At 36.2% G+C, this 16399-nt stretch overlaps 1 protein-coding gene and 1 pseudogene across 31 annotated transcripts in view; one reads left to right on the top strand and one right to left on the bottom strand.

Annotated features, from left to right (window-relative positions):
- Positions 1–16399, bottom strand: part of Eif4g3 (eukaryotic translation initiation factor 4 gamma 3) — a 292326-nt gene that overhangs the window by 172517 nt on the left and 103410 nt on the right. For all 31 annotated transcript variants that reach the window (XM_048816163.1, XM_048816167.1, XM_048816154.1 and 28 more), the window contains one exon: positions 5820–5948. The gene's annotated coding sequence lies outside the window, so the exon portion shown is untranslated. The remainder of the gene's footprint in view (positions 1–5819; positions 5949–16399) is intronic.
- Positions 14713–15628, top strand: LOC107142162 (annotated as a pseudogene).

Genomic DNA, 16399 nt, shown 5'->3' with positions numbered 1-16399 from the left:
ATATATATATATATATATATATATATATATATATGAATTTTTGAAGTAAATTCAAAATTCATCCACTTCAATAACAAAAGGGTGATTAAAAATAAAACCAAAACCAAAGGCTGGAGTTGTGGCTTAGTGGTAGAGTGCTTGCCTCGAATATGTGGGGCACTGGGTTCGATCCTCAGCACAACATAAATAAATAAAATAAAGGTATGTGTCCATCTATAACTAAAAAAAGAATAAAACTAATGTTCACTCTTATTTATACTGGTTAGCAAGGTTATTTGTCATAGCTATCAAACTCAAAATTTATTTTCTTCAAAAATAAAGGAAAGGACACATAAGATACAAATATAGTTCAAAAACTTACATGAAGTAAAATAAAAATTCATCTTAATAGTAAAAAAAAAATACACCTTGCAAGGCTACAATAGTCAATGACACGGCAAGGCAGCACAGACTTTTTTCTTAGTATAAGATCCCCAAAATGAAAATAAAGTCTGAAAAAGCAAAAGATCTTGTGCAGAGTCTTTAGAAACTCATTCTCGGGCGGGGGATGTGGCTCAAGTGGTAGCACGCTTGCCTGGCATGCGTGCTGCCCAGGTTCGATCCTCAGCACCACATACAAACAAAGATGTTGTGTCCGCCGAAAACTAAAAAATAAATATTAAAAATTCTCTCTCTCTGGACTCTCTCTTTAAAAAAAAAAAAAAAAAGAAACTCATTCTCCACTACTGATGAAAACTACAGTGTTAAAATAAATATCATGATTAATCATTATACCTGGGAGAAAAAGTACTTTGCTGAGTATTTCCATAGAAAATACTCTAATCATTGAATTACACAGTATGCACCATCTCAGTTTGCTACATAACATGACAAAGTTGATCTCCAAGAAAAGAAAAAAAGAAATCAAATGAAATTTCCAAACTAGTAGACAGGGGAGGAGAAGGAAAAAAAAAAAAAAAGTCACCCAGCTTGTTTGGCATTATTCTCAGCATGTCTTCTCATTGATTCCTGCAAGCATAACTCCTAAAGCTCAAATGTCTAGACAGGAAGATCAAGAGAAAGAAGAAAAAATCTAGATGTTGATTAAGCAGGTAATCAGTTACAGTTTAGTCTGTTTGTGAAAATTAACTATGTTAAAGTACACATGCATCACCAATTAAACAATTGATTCAACTTTTTCTGTAACTACATGAGTAATTCAAATAATCTGAATAAAGTTCTGATATATACACATTTTAAAGACAGAACGAAACAATGCAAAGTATAGTTTATTTTAAATCTTAAATTTAAAATTTCACACTGATAACTGTTTACATTGAAGTTGGTTTCCTAAGTCCATGGATATCTTAAGGGAAATTCAAAATCCATTTAACACATCTGGTATATACCTCTTATTTACAAAGAGGAAATGAGGGAATTGATAGAAACTTCCACATGGTTAAGTCTGAAATAATGGTTGGAAGGTTGGGACTCCTTACTTCCAAGCAGTGTGTACTTCTCCAGGAAGGTACCCTCTGAGATCTACACCCAAAAATAGCTTAAATTCTTTTTTTTTTTTTTGGGGGGGGGGTGGGAGGCAGAGATTGACCCCAGGTGCACTTTACCACTGAGCAACATCCCCAGCCCTTTTTATATTTTATTTAGAGACAGGGTCTCACTAAGTTGCTTAGGGCCTCACTAAGTGGCTGAAGCTAGCTTTGAACTAAAAATCCTTCTGCATCAACCTGAAAACCACCGGGATTACAGGCATGTGTCACTGCAACCAACTAAATTCTTTACCATCCTAAAGTAAGGACATACTTAGAAAGACACGCCATGCCCTTTCCTAAGTGCTGAAGTGCTATTCTTTCAGGGCAACTAGTAAGAATCCACACCTAAAAAGATTTTATTATCTTACCATGTTACAGTTTGACAATGTCATTTTAACTATTAACCTATAAAAATCTAATGTCTGACTTTGACTAAATAAAAAGGGACGGGGTGCTTAAAGAATGAATGACAAGTGAAGTAACAAAAAAGAAAATACACATAAAAGCCTTAAAACTAGGCAGGTGCTTTCGGCACGCATGTGCATGTGTAAAATAGAATTTTAGGGAAATAAGTAGATGAATCATCTATTGTTACCAAAATGTAAAAAGTAAGCTGGGATGGGCTGGGGTTGTGGCTCAGTGGTAGAGCGCTTGCCTGGCATGTGTAAGACACTGGGTTTGATTCTCAGCACCACATATAAATAAATTAATAAAATAAAGGTCCATCAAACACATATTAAAAAAAGGAAGTTGGGAACAATTTTCTACATTTTTGTCTTTTATGTTTCAAAGTTATGTAATTCACTTTTCCTCATTATAGTTTCTTTCACTTAGAACCTAATAGAATAGGGGCTGGGGCTGAGGCTCAGTGGTAGAGCGCTTGCCTAGCATGCATGAGGCACTGGGTTCGATCCTCAGCACCACATAAAAATAAGCAAATAAAATAAAAGGCATTCTGCCCATCTACAACTACAAAAAAAAATAAAAATAAAAAAAAGAACCTAATAGAATAATTTCGTGTAAACCATTGAATATTATAAGTAAGGAGCTATTTTATTGGGATGCCTGGCTTGTTTTGTTTTTCACAGCTCTACCATTTCCAGCATGGTAGACAAGAGCTCTACCACTAAGCTATGTTTCCAGCCCTCTGTCGGCTATTCTGTATAAAAGGATTAATTCAGAGAGACAGAGGAGAATGTCATATTGAAAAAGGGCATGTGGCTAAAAATTAGTTTGTTACTTTCTCCTCAGTTGATTTGTATCTAATAGTTTGTTCACAATAATAAAAAACATTATCACCAAGAGAAAATGACGAAGCTTGGTCCTACTTTTATCCTATTATCAGGAATAGGCAAAGACTTCAAAGACAGATCCAACTCTTGGGGACAGTTTCTGAGTTTCACACTAATACTAGACAGAAATAGAAGAGTTAGCAGACAAGGCTACAAAAGCACATGCACACATATATACAAAACAAAAAACATCACTTACTCATATTTAGTGCATTTTGTCCTGAGACAGAATTTTATATAATCATAATAACTCTTTCAGAAAATAGTAAAATTCCAATACCCCGCTATGTAATTTATTCAATATCATAAAACCAAAAAGTGTCTATCTGACTCCAAGCCTGGAATCCTCTCTACTCTATTTTCAAAGTCCTGCTTTTCATTATGATCCATGAACCGTTTAAACTGTTAAACTTAGAAACACTGAATTTTCCACAAAACTTTCCATTTTGTCAAGTATGACAATTTAAGGGAATAAAAAAAAAAGCCTTCCTTACCCTATTACCCTATTATTATGTTAAAAAATTGTAAGGAGACAGATGATGTCCTGGCATTCAGAAAACCTTAGTGCTTTGGGGCACACACTTGGGTTAAATCACAATTTGAAATAGTAAAGAATTTCAAATGGAAAAAACTCTTTCCCCTATATGCCAATTAGCAGTTGCTAGCCTTTCAGCTCAAAATTCACCCTTTTTGCCAGTGGTGTGAAAATGGATCTGTGCTCTATAAATATTTTGACATTTCGACTGACACAATGTCAAACTTTTTGCCAGTAGAGGGCATTGTAGCAATATCGCAAGAACAGTGGGTTTTGCTTCTTGGTTTCCATGGACTTAGCAAAAGGCTCCTGCAGCCCAGATAGCAGCTCCAAAATTTAGCTTCTCCTGTGATCAGCTCCCATTCAGTGCTAGGCTTCTGTTGCCTTGCACAGCAGGCAGTGGTCTCCAGCAGCCAAAAGGCATTCCTAGTACTCTCTTGCAGGTCTGCAGCAGACAGCCTCTTTTAAGAAACCTCCCTGCAAACAGTTTTCCCTCAGCACCATAGAGGGAAGAATTCTGGTGAGTTCCATACAGTAGATTTCCAGTAAGTTTTACTGTCTTGACATGACACCAATGCTACTTAGAAAGACCCGCCATGCCCCTTCCTAAGAGTCCAGACTTTAGTTTAAGAGGAACAGTCTTGACCCTAACACTATCTAACATAAAGGGAAAAAAGGTACAAGACAATGTATACTGTATTTGCCATTGTTATCTTGACCAAATTCCAATTTTGAGTAAGGAAGAGGACAAAATAAACTTATGCAGCAAGTCTAGGTCGCAACACAAACAGCTCTACCAACTGGCACTCATGACCCAGAAATGTTATCTGAATTATCTTTGGCAGACATGCTGTAAAAGCCTTGGTCCAGCATACACTGCAGTAGCTCGTTGCTACAGATTATTAGTGGTAAAGAAGGAAGCTTTCCAAATCTTCTACAGGGCAAATTTTGAGAAATTTCCAAAGGAAGGACCAACAGCTTTGATATCAGCATTAAAAAGGAAGAGTCTACCTTAGCCCTAATAGAAGCAGCTACTCCATACATCTACTATTCTTACATTCTTGAGAGTTCTTTCCTTTTAGTCAATCCATCACTATTCCAAACCCCAATTTGATTTAATAATTCCTTATGTTGCACTTTTTGTATTCAACTTAATTACAATTATTTAAGAGGTTTACCTTTCCTGATGAGACTAAGGCCTAATATACTTTAATTACAGGTCGGGTGCCTCCACTCAGTGATACAGAAACCAACACAAGAGCCTCATTTAAACAACTAAGAATTCCTTTGGTTTTGCTTTCAATATTTAAAACTCACAATTATACTAGACTGATATGGGCTGAATTTAAGCATAGTACTAACCATGACAAATTAATTCATATATTACTTAAAAAAGATAGACCAGGGGCTGGGGTTGTGGCTCAGCAATAGAGTGCTCACTTAGCATGTGCAAGGCACTGGGTTTGATCCTCAGCACAACATAAAAATAAATAAATAAAATAAAGGTATTGTGTCCAACTACAACTAAGGAAAAAATTTCAAAAAAAAAAAAAAAAGAGCTACACCAGTCATGGTCTGACAGTTGGAATTCCTTTTCTAAACATGCTATAATATAAACCTTCATTATTTTCGGCGCCTAACTTAACATCAGTTTTATAATCATTTTAAGTAATTTCAATTGTCTCATACTATTTCACAGATCTAAAAGTCCTAAAATATTACAGCGAAAATTAAAAATGACACAAAAATAATTTTTATTATTAAAAATAGCCACTCTTACATGTAATACTGACAATCTCAAACAGAACAAGTCAAGGTTATTGGCTTGTCTCTCTCCACGTTCCAACAGGATACTTCATAACCAGGGAGGTCTTAATCAAAAGGAAACCCAAATAGGCATGTGATGGAGGGATGGGGCAAGAAAAAGAGTATCCTGAGAAAAACTTAAAATGAAAGAGAACCAGAGACACAGCTTCTTCAACCAGTTGCTGAATGTCTGAACAAAAACTTAAGCCTAACAAATTCAAATTATCTACCTACAAAATCAAAAACCAAAGCAACATACAAAAACTCCCATTAAAGTTACTCGGGGGGAAAAAAAGTTCCAGGTAGGAAAAAAATTGAGGTAGGAAGACTACAACAGATTAAACATAGAAAAGAAACCCATGTCTGTAAAGATATTTTCAATGAACTTTAGAATCACATTCTTAATTTGTTAAACAATAAAAAAGGAAAACTAAATATCAATGGCAGTTTTCAATCACTCCAAACTAAAATAAATATTTGAAACTAAATGGGAGGTATGTCTAAAGATACTAAAGACCCAACAGAAATTACTCTAAAAATATTTTATAATACTACTTTTAAAGTCTGTTCTAAGGTCTGCTTTAGAAAAACAGAAATGCTGATTTTACCTGAAAAAAAAAAAAAAAAAATTTCCCCCCCAAAAACTGTTTTTCTTACTTGAGAGAGTCCAGGGGACGATGCATGTCCCGGGGGCGTTGCCGCAAGATTTGGATGCCCCTTGTTTATTTCATGTGCTGAATAAGGGGAAGGGGTTGGGGGTCCCGGCTGTCTTGCTACTTGTGTTACCTGTAAAGAAATCAAAATTTAGTAAGAAAATTATATTAGTAACCCAATCCTAATAAATACAGATAAAAAAGTTAACTCATCTTTAAAAACTGGGTTTTCCACTCAAAAGATACACTAAAATAAGTACAAAACTGAATAAAGGCTTAAATTTTCAAAAATGAAAAATTTAAATTCTAAGAAAAAATACACATGAATATTTCCATAAATTTGATACAAGATTCCTGAAGTATGATATCAAAACCTAACGTTTAATAAGGAAAAATAAGTGAAAGAATTCACACAGCCATTTTGTAAAAGGAACAAAAAAGAAATAAACGGCTACAGTGAAGGAGAGGATTATAAAAAGAGCACAAGGAGATTTTTGGAGGTCACAAAACTTTTTTTCTCTTGACTAGTAAGAATTACATGATTATGTGTTCCTTAAAATTCACAGGGGGAAAAAAAGGGTGAATTTTACTCTATAGAAATAATACCTCAATAAAACTGAACCTAAAAGGAGGCAACTTATTACAAAACACAATTTCATTTTTGAATTTAAAAAAGTCTATCTAAAAATACATAGAGATGTTTCTCCATGCATGTTTGCCTACATGTGTGCTCACAGATATACAAATACATACATACAATATTTAAAAGCTCTATAAGGAAAAAATATAAAAATCTTAAAGCATTACATGTATCTCTTTTCCCATTTATATTTTCTAATGTAATGCAATGGTGTTGAACTTATATAACAACAACACAAAAAAATTAGCATGCTTTTATGTACTCAGAATTATATTTTCTCCATTTCTTGCTGGCAATAAATTGTCCATGAGACCATGATCAATAAGAAACTACTTCACTAGGGTCACTCCCAGAGTATAGCAATCAATTTTACCAGGCACTTCTCCCTGACAGCAACCTAGATTAACAATGACATTTTGGCAAACCTCCATGAATGTTAGGCAACTTTATACTCTTTAAACATGAAAAAAATCTTTTCTCCATGAAACTTTTTTTTTTCATGCCCAGAGCTGGAGATTGAACTGGGCCTCACACATGCTCGGCACACTGTTTACTATTGAGTACATCCATAGCCCTTTTTATTTTATTTTGAGACATAGTCTCACCAAATTGCCAGGGCTGGCCTCAAACTAGTGGTCCTCCTGCCTCTGCCATTGGAGTAGACAGAATTACAGACATGTACCACCTCACACTACCTAGAGTATGGTTCTTAATTTTGATGGGCCAGGAACCCTCTGGCAATGTAGCAGAAAATACAGATATGTTTTTACAATCATGTTTTTTTTTGGCGGGGGGGGGGGGGTGNTACAGAACTGAAGGCTAATGTAAGATATTCAAGGTGCAATTCCAAATTAGAATTTTGTTTTACATGGTTTTACAGAATTGCAGGCTAATGTAAGTACATTTAAGGAAGGCTGTGCTAAGTCATGATGTTCAGAACATTAGGTTATTTAAAGCATTTTCATCTTAAATATTTACAAACTTGTGATGGGTTTGGGGGATATGATCCCATCATAAATCAAAAAGCAGCTGCAGTGATATAAAAATATTAAGACCAATTCATACTGTAGTAATGTATATTCTTTAGTCTTATATCACTGCAACTGTTGTTTGCATTCAAAATTCAAAGAATGCTAAAATTCAATATTAGATATTTCTTTTATCTCAATTCTTAGATCTTCTAAATTCTATCCAAGAGTTCAAAACTCTGTCCAGGAAGAAAAGCAAAGTGGTCTCCAAATGACATTAGATTTTCCCAGAATTTCCTCAGTCAGAAGCTCTATAGAAGTCTAATTGTTAGTAATCAAGCCCTAGAATCCCTTATATATCTCTAAACAAAAACACACTTTTAGGTTCAGGTACCTGACTCCAAAGCTAAAACGAACTCCTATAAAACTAGCTAGAATCCAGAGCCACAATTGATGCTAACATCTGTAATCAAAGATTAAGACTTTTTTTTTTAAGTTATAAATTATTTTTTTGAATTTTTAATTAAACATGACAGCAGAATGTATTTTGACATAGTATTTATACATGGAGTATAACTTCCCACTTTTGTGGTAGTATATGATGTGGAGTTACAATGCTCATGTAATTCATATATGAACATGGGAAAGTTAGGTCTGATTCATTCTACTCTTTCCCATTCCGATCTTCCTCTTCCCCCCACCCAGCTCTGTCCAATCCAATGAACCTCCCCTTCTCCCCTTCCTCCCCTCACGGTGAGTCAGCATCCACATATCAGAGAGACTATTCAGCCTTTGGATTTGGGGGATTGGCTTATTTCACTTAGTATGATAGTCTCCAGTTCCATCCATTTACAGGCAAAGACCATAAATTCATTCTTCCTTATGGCTGATAATATTCCACTGTGTGTATGTACCACATTTTCCTTATCCATTCACGTGGTAAAGGGTACCTAGGTTGGTTCTACAGCTTAGCAATTGTGAACTGAACTGCTATAAACACTGATGTGGCCATGTCACTACAGTATGTGGCTTTTAAGTCCTTTGGTATATACCAAGCAGTGGGATAACTGGGTCAAATGGTGGTTCCATTCCAAGTTTTCTGAGGAATCTCCCCATTGCTTTCCACAGTGGCTGTACCAATTTGCAGTCCCACTAGCAATGAATGAGTATACCTTTTTCCTCACTTCTGACAACATTTATTGTTACATGTATTTTTGATAACTTCCAATCTGACTGGAAATGAAATCTCAATTACGTTTAATTTGCATTTCAAAGATTAAGATTTATAATTGTTAATCTACTTTGTTCCTTGCTTCTTAATAATTTTGATTATCATTTTATTGGAAAACTTTGCTATTAAATTTGAGTGAACATTATTTTCTAAGAGCACAAGATTTACCATATATTACAACATTTATAAAGGTCATCAAAGGAAAAAATTGGATTGCTAATTAAACATCTACTTTAGAAAACTATCTGGAAATGAACACTAAAAAGCAAATTTCTCACCAACTAAGCTTATAAATATGTATTCTTACCATGTATTTTAGAACAAGTCATTTTGATATTCCAGTAATATAAAACATCAATATTATATTACATAAAAGGTAAAATATTTAGACACTGGTAAAAAAATACATAATAATAAAGTGGACATAAAAGGAAAACAAAGAAGTCAGCTATATAAAATCCATGTTAGATCAATTCTCCAATTTTACACTGAAAAAACAACTGATGATCAAATCTGCCCAGGACAAGAAGTCATAATATAGAAAACTTTTTTAAATGCCACTGATTTAAAATAAGCAAACATTAAATCAGCAAAGTGCATGTCAATTAAACTAGCAAAAGTAAAAAAAGAAGAAAAACCAGCTCATGTATTATTGGCAAGGATCTAAGCAAATGGAATATAGATAGGATACTATGAATAGGTTTACTATGTCCCCAAAACTATAGGGCAATGAGTCATAACTGTCTCAAAGCTATATCCCCTCCCCCCAGTTATTCCATTTTGAGGTATGTGCACTAAGGAAATAATCTCAACTTTAATTAGGAAATTGAAATTAGGAACTTAAAGATACATCCAACAATACTACACATGAAGGAACAAAAAAAAGTTAGAAATGGTAAGCAATCAGAAAATGAAGCTATATAATTGAACAAAAAACATTAAATATGTAAATTGGTACCAACTAAAATAAATATATAAAATAATCAAGAATAAACAAGAAAAAAGACACTAGTTAAATCTGTTAAGAGGCACCTTTATATAATGACAAAAACTATGAAAACTGATAAAATTTAGTATTTGTCAGTTTCTTTTTCTGAAAATTACTTGAGATGCTTTTTTGGGGGGAGAATGGGATAAAGATACTGAGAATGAACCCAGGGGTGCTAGCTCTTTTGATTTTTTTATTCTGAAACAAGGTCTCACTTTGCTAAGGGATCTAGTTAAATTATTGAAGCTGGCCTTGAAGTTAACAATCCTCCTGCTGAGGCCTCCAGAGTTGCTGGGATTACAAGTTAGTGCCTCAAAGCCCTCCTTGAGAATCCTTTTTTAAAGTATTATATTGCTCCATGAAATGCAAATGTCTACAGGGAGTGGTGGCACAAGCCTGTAATCTCAATGACCCTGGAGACTAAGGCAAGAGGATGACAAATTCAAGACACCAAGACACGATACTTAGCAAGACTCTGTCGCAAAATAAAATATTTTTAAAAGGGGACTCAGGATGGGTCTCAGTGGTTAAGTACTCCTGGGTTCAATCCCAGGGAACAAAAAACAAAATGTCTAGCTGGGGATGTGACTGAGTGATAGAGATACTGCATAGTATGCATGAGGCCCTTGGTTCTATCCCGACCGACAGACAGACAGACAGAGACAGATGTATGTATGTCTAAGCGAAAGAGAAAATGTACTTTGTCAAAACCAAAAGTACTACTTGACTAAGGATTTCAATTATGAGACAGGAAGCAGAGGAATAGGTTCTGGCAACTACCTAACCACAATCAAAGTTTAAGAAAAATTATCTTCTATAAAATAGTAATCCTAATCAAAATCATCAACCATTTTTCAAAATGTATATTATATTTACATTTAAAAGATAATATGCCCAAGATATATTTTTATTCACTATAGATAATATCCTTGCACTGGCAATAATGTGGAGCCTCCAGAATTCTCATTCACATGCTTCTGGAAATATAAATTGTTTTGACCATTTTAGGAAACAATTTGGCATTAGCTACTAAATTTAAAAATAGAATTACCTATGATCCAGCTATCTTGCCTCAGCCTCCAGAGCCACTGGGATTACAGGCGTGACCCAACACACACCTAGCTCATTTTATTAACTAGAGGGTGAATCTTTTTTTTTAATTAGAGGGTGAGAATACAGCTTCTACTTTAAAACTATTAAGTTCTGCTCGTAAGTTTTGTGCGGTTTTATGCATAACCCACCCGCCTCCAAAAAAAGATTAAAGACAAAAACAAGCAATCTACTTAATATCTGAAATAAAATATTGGTTACATTGTTATTAGTTACACTATTATTCAACAGAGTAGAAAGAATCTCAGAAAAGAAACACTGATGCAAGAAAACCTCTGAAATTTTTATTTAGTGAAAACGTCAGCATGCTAGTGAAATTTCATTCTAGACTGCTACCTAAAGACAGTCTCCCATGATATCAATGATATTTAATTGCTGTTCACCAATATAAATTGAAGATCCTTTTGAAATATTTAAGGTAAATCCTAATGATTGTGCGACCTAAGGTGAGTCGCTAGGTGTATCTAGCACTAACCTATTTCTAATTCCATCAAATATTCTAGCCAATTAAGAATTATCAAACATATACTACAATATTCAAATAGTAATAGTTCCCTAAACATGATCATTCTTTCTTGACTACAGAGCCACAGAAATAAATACAATGCAGGAATTATGGAGGAAAGTGGCCAGGGGTAAACAACAGGAATTAGGACCCATGGAGAACTGGAAAGAATGGCTACCCATCTCTGCTTTCCCTAGTGAGCACTGTGATCCTCGGCTGCAATACAATGCAGTAATTCCAGATAAATAGGGACACGATCTTCCAAATTTTCAAAAAAAAAAAAAAAAAAAAATACAATGGATTTTTTTGCATATTTTTCCTTGATACTGGGAAATTGAACCTGGGGATGCTTAACAGTGCACTAAGCCATATTACCAGCCCATTTTATATTTTATCTTGAGACAGGGGCTGGCTAAATTCTTTAGGGCCTCACTAAAATTGTTGAGGCTGGCCTCCTATTTGCAAACCTCCTTCCTGAGCCTCCCAAGTCACTGGAATTACAGGCAGGCAACACCATGTCCAGCCAAATATAAATTTCCTACAAATATTCATGTATAGACTTATGACTGAATTATATACAAATATGAACTGATTGAACACAAACTATTGTTATTACACACAAACCAATGTTTCAATTTGTATTTTACATTATTTGGTAGTGGGGATTTGTGGGAGACCAACCTTGCACCTGACTTGGGTCACACTCCCCAGATGGGTGCTGAGGCACTCAGTCGCAGAGATGTGGCAGAGCTTTCCCCACCCTTCTTGGGTTTGAGGGTTGGTGTCTTGTACATGGGTGTGTCTTGCTACAGCCCCATGGATAAAGCTATGCTCACCTGTTGCTTTGTAATATAGCCCCTTGCCCAGTTTAGGATAGAATCTTCCATGGAAGTGCCTTGTGTGTGTCCTACCCAGGTGTCAGTCAACCTGCTGACAGTGGACATCATGAAGATAGACTCAGCCCCCTGAAACCTGACCCCTTGCCTCATTTAAATAACATCTCAATAAAAGGGGTCAGCACGAGCTCTAGCTCTCTTTCTGGGGACTCTTAAGGTCAGAGGACCCTTAAGGTCACAGCAACCCCAAACAAAAAGGTATTTGTGTCTCTTGTGTGGTTATTTCATGCAGCCCAGTTTGCCCAGTTTATCTGGAGTGACCCCTGAGCGTTTTAGTCACGAGAACAGACACCCGGCAGGGATTGAACCCAGGGGTGCTTTACCACTGAGCTACATCCCCAGACCTTTTTGAAATTTTTATTTTGAGACAGGGTATCTCTAAATTGTTTGTTTGTTTTAACATTTTTTTAGTTGTTAACGGACTTTTATTTTATTTATTTGTATGTGGTGCTGAGAATCGAACCCAGTGCCTCACGCATTCTAGGCAAGTGCTCTACCACTGAGCCACAACCCCAGCCCCACTCTAAATTGTTTAGGTACTAATTATTTTACTGAGGCTGATCTTGAACTTGCCATCCTCTTGCCTCAACCTCCAGTGTTGTGAGTTGCAGGAATTACAGTCATGTACCACCGTACCTGTCAGAGTGTTTTATTACCTATTCATTATATATATAACAAAAAAAAAAAAATAGTACTTAAGCCAGGAGCAGTGGGGAACAGCTGTAATCCCAGCAGCTAGGGAGGCTGAGGCAGGAAGATCACAAATTCAATACCAGCCTCAGCAATTTAGCAAAGCCCTATGCAACTTAGCGAAACCCTTTCTCAAAATATGTTTCAGTGGTTAAGCATCCCTGGGTTCAAGCCCTAAGTACCGCCCCCCCCCCCAAAAAAAAGTACTTGAGAAAAACAGTAATTAAATCTTTACTAAAATGATAAACTCCAGGATCCTATCAAGTAAAATGATTTTTTTCTTACCAATAAATGGCTCATGTAAAAGTAAAAAGCACATGGTTTATGTCTGAGAAGTCATTGCTTATTTTTTTTTCCTCAAAGTGAAGTTTATTTAGTGAGGTCATCTAAAAACATCCCAACAGCTGCAACACCCACAAGGAAATGACCAAATTCATTTGGGGAAGACTGGAAAGATCCCAAAGTTTTTACTTGGCTAATTTCAACTGTGAGAAAGAGAAAGTTCAGTGGTCCATTTTCAGAATATGATATTTAGCCTTAAGTGTAGCCATTTTAACTATAGCCCTTCGCTCCCCCAACTTTAAAATTAGCCAATCCCGAATATTGTAACCCCGAGCTGCTGCTGTCATAAGCAAGGGGAACCGCTGTGCTAGGATAGAAACAGGAGGACTGTCCACCCTCCTGGTAGAAGTCAAGGCGCCTTGCCCATGTACTTCCAGGCCACATTTGATTCCTGCAGCACCCAGTGTCTGAAACTCAACATATCATGCTGATCAAGCAGTAGAATGGGTTTTCACTCTCATTAGATTTTCATAACTTCCTAATTCCTCCTTTAGATAATTTATTTCTCAAAGTCTATAAATACCGAAAAATAAAGAAAATCTGTTTACTCAACTACAAGGAACACTACAGTAGCTAAAAGGACATTTAGTATTACTACATTTTTTCGAGTTCTCTTGAACATTATCATCACTATTCTGAAGTCATCTGCCAGAAAAGAAAGAAAATGCCTTCCTCCTTTTCCTACTCTTAGCTATGCTTATTAGGTTCAATTTCATGAAATTCCAGATAGTCAAGTATTTTTTGATCTTTTTTTTTTTAAAAAAAAAAAAGAAAAATTCATGGGAATAATTTATTATTAATTTGAATAATTTATTATTATTCAAATAATAAATGAATATTCAAGCAAACAGATGCCATGCAAGTTCTGTTATGGATTCGGCACCAGATTCAATCATAAGGGCTGCTTTTCTTTTCATATTTAGTAACTAGCCAATAGAAACCAGAAATACATTAGCTGTTTTTTCATTTGTTAATGTAACTGCCTTACTCATTAACAAAAGTAAAAGTAAGAAAAAACACCTGCCCTCCAAAACTGGGAAGCTATAAAAAAGGTAACAAAGAGTACACGATACGTGAATCCTTGGGGATGAGACAATGAACTGCTATAAACTGAATTCTAAGATGGCTCTCAATGTTCCCTAAGTAACACACCCAGAATAATTTCCCTGAAGAGTGAAGATGATGATGGGATATCACTCTGGTGCCTAGGAAACTAATCATTTCTCTTTGAAGTAATTAAGAGATATTATCCTGGGTGGGCCTGAATTTATCAGATGAACTCTCCAAAGACAGACTGGGTCATCACAGACAACGTTCTCCTCTAGACCTCTAAGACTAGGCAGAATGCTGTACTGTAAAAGGTCCACACTCTAAAGATACGAGGGCAGCCTCTAGAAGCTGAGAGCAACTTCTACCCAAGAGCCAGCAAGGCAGTAGGGGAGCTAAGTACTACAACCACAAAGAAATAAATTCTTCAATCAACCTTAGTGACTATGAAAGTGAACCAAAGCCTAAAATAAGATTATAGCCCTTGCCAAATCTTCATTTCAGCCTAATGAGATTCTGAAGAGAAAATTCTGCTAAGCAGTGCCCAGACCCACAGAAATAATAATGTTTTAAACGGTTAAGTTTATGGAGATTTGGGGGTGCGTGCCACCACTTCCTGGGCGTGCTGCAGCGAGCAAGTATTGCTGTGTCTTAGCTTTCTGAGAATCTGTTTCCATGCTCCCAGGTACGATGAGCTTCCTAAAGAGTTTCCCGCCGCTGGGGCAGGATGAGAGGCTTCGGCAACAGCAGCCAGATACAGAGGCTGTGCTGAACAGAAAGGAAAGGGCCTTGGTACTGGCGCTCTTTACATTGCAGAGAGCCGCCTGTCTTGGTTAGATGGTTCTGGATTAGGATTCTCACTGGAATATCCCACCATTAGTTTACATGCGGTGTCCAGGGACCTAAATGCTTATCCTCGAGAGCATTTGTATGTTATGGTGAATGCCAAATTTGGAGAAGAATCAAAAGAATCTCTTGAGGATGAAGAGGAGGAAGATAGTGATGATGATGTTGAACCTATTACTGAATTTTGATTTGTGCCTAGTGATAAATCAGCATTGGAGGTGAGGTTCACTGCAATTTGTGAATGCTAGGCTTTGCATCCAGATCCTGAGGATGAAGACTCTGATGATTATGATGGAGAAGAATATGATGTGGAAGCACATGAACAAGGGCACGGGGATATTCCTACATTTTATACCTATGAAGAAGGATTATCCCATTTAACAGCAGAAGGGCAAGCCACACTGGAGAGACTAGAAGGAATGCTTTCTCAGTCTGTGAGCAGCCAGTGTAACATGGCTGGGGTCCGCATGGAAGATTCAGATGGCATGGAGGTAGACACCACACCAACAGTTGCTGGACAGAGTTTGAGGATGCAGATGTTGATCACTGAAAATATAATTTATGTTGCTTAAAAGTTCTGCTTATAACTAGGAGAGAACTTGGTGCCTCTTCCACTTTGGAGTGGGGTTGATAAAAGTCTTTCCTTCTCCAAAACTCAACATTTAAACCAGTTCTTTCTCAAGACAGACTATACTGAGACAGCAAGTTGTCACCAGCAGAAGGAACTACAAACTTTATTAAAGGTGAATTAATTCATCCAAGGGGGTACTTGTAGTTTATCATTTACCCCAAAACTTTGTGTTAAGTACCCTATGAGTAAGTCTATAATTCCTGCCTTTGCTGTATGAATCATCTGTACAGTAGCAGACCTGTGATAAACATGCTCAGGAGCTTGGAGTGTGGGAAGAAAAGGCAAATATCTAAGAGCGATCAGCCTTTGTTATTCTCCACAGAGTCTGATTTTTTTTTTACTGATTTGGGGGCCAAATTAATTAATTCAGGCCTCTGTAGTAGCCTCTTGGGAAATATCCTAGCTACAGATCCTGCCACTGACAAGAGTGTTTCTAGCTACCTTCTGCTCCTTCTGCCCTATTTTACCAGTCTACCCTGTATAGCCTCTTAGGTTATATCATTTAATTTCCACCCTCTTAGGTTAGTTTTCTGTAACAGAACAGTGAACTGAAATGAAAGTCCTCCAAGTACTTCTAATGATAATTGTTTTGTCTTTGTAATAGCATAACAAATAAATCTACATTTTCTATAAAAATAGTTTATAGAGATTTATTAGATGGCAATAAAAAATTAATACACCATTGGGGGG

The sequence above is a fragment of the Marmota marmota genome, unplaced genomic scaffold (assembly GCF_001458135.2).
Source record: "Marmota marmota marmota unplaced genomic scaffold, marMar, whole genome shotgun sequence".
Taxonomy (NCBI): domain Eukaryota; kingdom Metazoa; phylum Chordata; class Mammalia; order Rodentia; family Sciuridae; genus Marmota; species Marmota marmota.
The sequence above is the reverse complement of the archived record's forward strand: the minus strand, read 5'-3'. Positions and strand labels throughout refer to the sequence as shown.